We start from the raw sequence: 6,135 nt of genomic DNA on the forward strand, positions 1-6,135 counted from the left end.
ACTGAAAGTCATTTCATTCAAAAATGGAGTTTTAGAAGAAAAGAGAAACTCTTCACACTTTCAGGTCAAACCCGGCTATTGATTTTTGCTAGAAAAAAACCACAGATTTTTCTTTTTTTTCCTCCCTTTTTTAAATGTCAAAACATTTCACTTCAGGCTCGCTAAAGCTTTTGACATTTCCCAAGCAAAACCTTTAGGCCCTTTGTTTCCAAACAGCATTTGTTTATTTCTAAACTGACCTAAATTAAAAGACAAAAGTCCAGACAAAAGAGTTAAATAACTCGGCAAAGCAAAACCAAGTGCTTTGCATTGCAATCAAAGATGATGGTTCAGGTTGACCCAACATGACATGGTTTGGGATGCAACATCTGTCACGGATGCAACATCTGCCAGGGATGCAACATCTGCCAGCACCTCTGGGCTGATTTCGGCAGCTTTGTCTGGCTTATAGAGCTCGTGTCCCTGTGCCATCCCAGCACGGCTACTTTGAATTCAACATTTAACGTGAGTTCAAGGTAACTCCAGCTTGCAGATGCGTGTGCATCCATCACAGCATCATCAGCAGAACTTGGGGTAAATACGCTACCCAAATACTTGATTACTGGCTCATTTTCATGCTTTCCTTTTGCTCGTTACAATGTCAAACTTCAAATACTTGCTTCATTTGTTCTGCCTGGGCAGGCAGTTCATTTAATGCCGTAAAACAAAAAAGGCCGCATTGATGACATATTTTGATATTTTTTTTCCTTTGGCTGCGCTTGACAAATGAACAGAAAAATGGGGATGAAAGGGAAGAACAGAGTGAGGGAGAGATAGAAGAGCAAACAATAATAGTTTTAAGTATAACAAATCGCATCAATATCATACGGAAATAATCAAAACTGATGTCCCTTGTTCCAGATGCTGAAATGTTTTGTAAATCGCACTTGGCGAGAAAGGTATCTTGGCTTTCTTCTCCCCCTTTTCGATGCTTCCTCAGTCAGGGTTACCACTCACAGAGGTGGATTTCGGGGTGGGAAGTGCTGAGGTTCAGAACACCGGGGATGCAGCTCCTGGTTCTGCCTTTTGCTGGGTGTGGAACTCGGGGGTTCCCTCCATAGAGCCCCTGGGGAGCGGGGATGCTGCAATGGGAACGCGGCAGCTGCTGCCAGCTGTTTTAGCCCCCAAAAGGGGAATATTTAGCGGTTGTCACTGCAAGGCCCCCTCGGAAACACAGGTTTGCTCAGGGGGTTGCTCATCCCCGCTGCATTTTGGGGCCCGAGGCCCTTGGGCACCCACCCGAGGCAAAAGCACCCGTGCCCCCAGCAAACCTGCCGCAAGTGCCCGGGAGTGCTAATTGGATTGTATCAAAACTGCATATTTCATTAACATTACATCATTTCCTTGCTGCTTTCAGCAGACTGATTCAACAAATGTTTTCTATTTTACCCCAGGATTCAAACATGAGATGGGCTCAGAACTTGGCAGTAATTTACTTGCAGCTTAAATTTATGACATATACGAACATTTATATTCATTTAAAATGAAAGGCAGAGCTGCGCAAACATTTTTCATCCATTTTTTTACTATATGTGCTGGTTTTACCTTCTGTAGAAATTATTATATGTCTAGTTATATAGCCAAGGGAAAAAGAGAAAAAAATAAGCTCTTATACTTCAGGGGAAAATGTGTACAATTAATATCAGTTTACACATCTGTAATAACATAAAATATATACACCCGAGGTTATGTGTCGTGGCATAAATCATAAAAGGGTCATAAAGAGTTATTTAAGAACCTTGTAACAGATTTTATTAAATAACATTATCAAATATTAAAGCTTTGTGTGAATAAGTGCTGCAGGACGGCTGCACAAGCTTCCTTTGCCCAGTACGCAGCTGTAAACAAATTCTCCCCATAAAGACTGGAAAGCCGGGCCAGATTCTTGGCCGACTTCAATCATCTGGCTCTGGCAAGGTTACCCTGCTCCATCCAAGCTGCAAATGAGCCTGGTTTTTAGTGGAAAACCCCCGAGAGAGGCGATGCTAAAGGGCCAGTTTGTCCCAAGCAGCGCTAAAAGATCTGGGATTAAAAAGCAGGAGAAAAAGCCCTTTGGAATGTTTATTTCCTCCCGGTCCTGCGAACCCGGCTCTGTTCCTAGGGCACCAGGCCTGAAAATCAGAGTATTATTGTCACCATAAAAACGATGGGAAGTGCTCTCTACATCCCCACGTTTGCTGGAGGTTCATTGCCCTCTTTGCTCCCTCTCAGGACTCGGTGCACAATACCTGGGGAAGCTGGCTTGCTCGAGTACAGCGGTAGGAAATAGAGCGCCAATAAAGTTTTATATCTTTTCTCTAATATATATTTTTTAAGAAATAGTTTTCCTTTGCAAACGCAGGGTACCTGGGACTGCGGTAGGGTATAAAGGCTTTATTGGCGCCTATTTGGGGTGCTGCAAGAGGACCCCCTCTCTCTCTCCTTGTAAAAGTTTTAATAAAATAAAATTATAGAGCATTTAAGAGAAAATGAATATCTAATTTTGCTGAAATGCCAGAATACCGCCAAGCCCCGCAAGAAAGGAGCGAGCAGAGGGGTAAATGAGCATATCCAGCCCGTGTTTGAGCCAAGAGGCGTCAAGGCGAGCGCAGATTGAGCTCCTGTCACCAAGCGCATCTCTGCGCTCCAAGCTGCTGCTTGCAGCCTTGGAAGGCTGGGAAACACTAGTCCTTGCTGGGTATCCCTCCTGTTTCCAATAAAGGTCTGTTTTGCTTTGGTAAATATCAGCAATGTAGCCATTCGTTATATATATACTGAAAAGAACTCGCCGCTGTTATTGTATCAAAGTCATTAGGCATCGCGTTCAATAGGCACGCTATATTAATTCCATATAAACGAGGGGGTTAGGAAAAGTGGCCTGACTTGAACAAAATAAAGCGGGCTGGCTTCAGAGATATTGGTTGCAGATAATACAAGGTTTTTTTGATTAAAACGTATAAGAATTTGAATAAGAATGCATTGTTTGGAATACATTCCCATTGGTCTCCAGAAGAATTCCTACTTGCAGATATATGTGGTTTGAGTTAACAGGCGAAGGATTAAAAAAATACGTCGGTTTGGGCTAATTCTTGTAATTATATATTTTGGGTAAATGGGAATTGATTTGGTATAATAGGTCTGATTGGAAAATTACCTGTTTGAGATGGGAAAATAAAAGAGACTGTTGGACAAGAGTTTGAAACGCTGTTGGGTTTCGGTAGGATGCTTTGCTCCCAGTGCAAGTCTGTTTCAATAAAAACCTTCATTCGAAAATTGTGGTTTTTAGTAGGATGGTATTTGATCCATTAAAACTGTATTGGTTTCATTCTTTATGTTTGCCTTTCGCTGAAATATATCGGTCCGAAGCATGAAATAAGCATGTGTCAGGCATTACTCAGAATAAATAAAGGGAGGGAAAAAGGAAAAAGAAGAGCAAAGCAGCAGCTCTAGGGGTGCAAGCGAACAGAAATAACCCAAAGTGATTTCTCTGTCCTGTGGTCCTGAGCTGGCAAAAGGCAGAGCTGCAGGCAGAGGGCAAAGATGGGCAGGGAAACTGGGGGAACTGGTGCCACTGGGAGCAGGAGCAGGCCCCGCAACGCCGAGATGGAAAATATCTGCTTTATTAGATCAGCCCGGCCGACGGATTGTTCCGCGGAGGCCGGAATTGCTTTGTCTGGCCCAAATTTTGCATTCTGCCAGTGACAGGGATCCCACCGCTTCCCTTGGAGGACTTCTCCGCATTCTAATTGATCTGATTGTTAGGAAATTGTTCATAAAATTAAGAATCTTGGAAGTAAATGAGGGAACCCAGGCAGAACTGCTCCACGCAAAGAGCAAGGGCCATATGGAACGAGTTATGCTGGGGAAGGCAACCCAGCAGTATAAATGAGTTCAAGAGACATTCAGATTTATTTCTGGAGGAGGAAAAGGGCCGGGGAGGATGATGAAGAAAAGCGGGAGGTGGCTCGAGCTGGCGTTTCAAATGGGCAGGCTGCAGAGGGAGCTGGGAGGAGGTTTTTGATCCATTATCAGCTATACATACCGTTTATGTATTACACATACCATTTATGCATTACACATACCATTTATGAAGACACTAGTAAAGCTCAGTGCCACAATAATCCTTAAAATCTTGCACAAACAAAAGGTAGAATTAGCAGTGGAGCACTGATGGTGTGAGGAGCTCATTTGTCCTCTCCACTGTGAGAACACGATGCTATAAGGAATTTGCTTGATCAAAGTACAGGTGGATTCTCATGAAACACGCTTACAATAACTTCATACGTATGTTTGAAGCCATGACTCCATGAAGCCTTCCAACAAGTCATCCCATCTTTTGAATATTGGAAAGCAGCTATATTTATGTTCCAGAAAAGACATAAGGTGTCAAAAGCAAGGCACGGGTAGGAGATTTCTGGTAGGAAAGTTTTGCACTGTGAGCGATCAGACTGGGGTTTAGCAAATACTGACAGTGGAAGTGTTACCGTGCGGCTTCAGAATGATGGTCCATCCAGCTCATAGCCCCCCGTAGAGGCAACCAGGAGAGAGAACAACAACATAGTGCTTATACTGCTAAAATTTCAGCCAAATTAAAAAAAATAATAATAATAATTAAAAAAAACCCTATATATGTATATATGTATATATATATATCTCTCCAACAAATATTGCTGCAACTTTGTCCAAGTCTAGTGGCATCAGGAGACTACAGGGGTTAAGTCTGGGTTATAAATAGACCTGGCTGGTGGAAGTCCAGGCATGTCCATAAGGAGTTACTGAACAAATCACAGCCATTTGCACCCTGGCTGGCAGGCCGGGAGGAAAGGTGTCACCAAGAGAAGGTGTCACCAAGAGAAGGTGTCACCAAGAGAAGGTGTCGCCAAAAAAGCCTGGCAGCTCCATGCTGACAAAGCTTCCTTTCTCTGCTGCCCATCACCCAAGAAAAGCGCTTCTGTCACTTACCCCTGCCAGTCAGGTTAAAAAATGAACACCTGCCCAGGGGACACACCAAAAATGAGTGCCCCCCTCTGCCTGCAAAATAAATCAGCGAGTGCAGAGCAGGGGTTGAGGTGGCCGAGGCTGGGGCAGGAGCCGCTGGCTGCACTCGCCCTGTCAGCTGTGATTAATTCTGCCGCTAATGCGAGGCCACAAGCGCACTTTGTCAAAGCGGGATGGGGAAGAGCCCCGGCGGGACGCGGCGCGGCCTCAGCCACCGCCGAGGGACGCCCGGGACGTGGCGAGGGCTGGGAATTAACTCCGCAGGCTCAAGATAGTTCTACTATTTTACACCTTGTTTCCACCGGGACAGGTGGTTTCGCTGCAGAATCTTTTTGCAGAGTTTTGCATTCTGCACGATCAGTGTCCCAAGTGTGATGGAGAAGGAGCTGCAGGAGAGAAGACTTGAGCTCCGCCTTGGTGTCCATGTTGACCAGGGGGACATGGGGACCCTGCCAGGCTTCCAGAAACCAGAGGCTCCATCCCTGAGCCGCAAGCCAGGCCCATTCCCAACTGCACTTAACAGCCCTTCAGCACTAAGCACTAAGGGCGCTGCGGTAAGGACCTTGCTCCATATGGACCTTTCTGTATGTTGAGGATGCCACTGACCGTATAGCAGCCCCGTGCAAACCAACCTGCATCCCTTCTCAATGGCTGCGATGTCACCTGTCCCTCCTGGCTGTCTTACACCCACTAAAAAAATCATTTCTGCATGGCAGAGGTACAGTTTTTGCCTTGCACATCAATTAAGCTACCGCAAAATGAGAATAAGTGTGATAGAAACCTGCATATCCACACCCCAGGCAGACAAGAAACGTCCCTGCCTGCTTTGCCTGTAGTGTTCATGGTGGTTTTGGGAAATCAGCGCCTAGGAATGACCCCTGTGTTTGGGGCGATGAGGTTAAAGCCGAACTCCAAACCTGGTGTGGTTCCTGCAGCGATTCCCACGGAGGGACCTGCGGTCCCGAGTCACGGGAACGCGCTTCATCATCCCATCACGTTTTGCTGTGAGCCTGGGAGGATAAAGAAATAGGACTATGGATTGTAAAAGTCCAGCAAAACCAGCATTCTGAGCACTCCTGTGTTTTGGGGCTGTTGTGGCTGTTCCGGGGTGTTATATTT

Source organism: Streptopelia decaocto (assembly GCF_964273445.1).
Source record: "Streptopelia decaocto genome assembly, chromosome: 3".
In the NCBI taxonomy this organism is placed as follows: Eukaryota; Metazoa; Chordata; class Aves; order Columbiformes; family Columbidae; genus Streptopelia; species Streptopelia decaocto.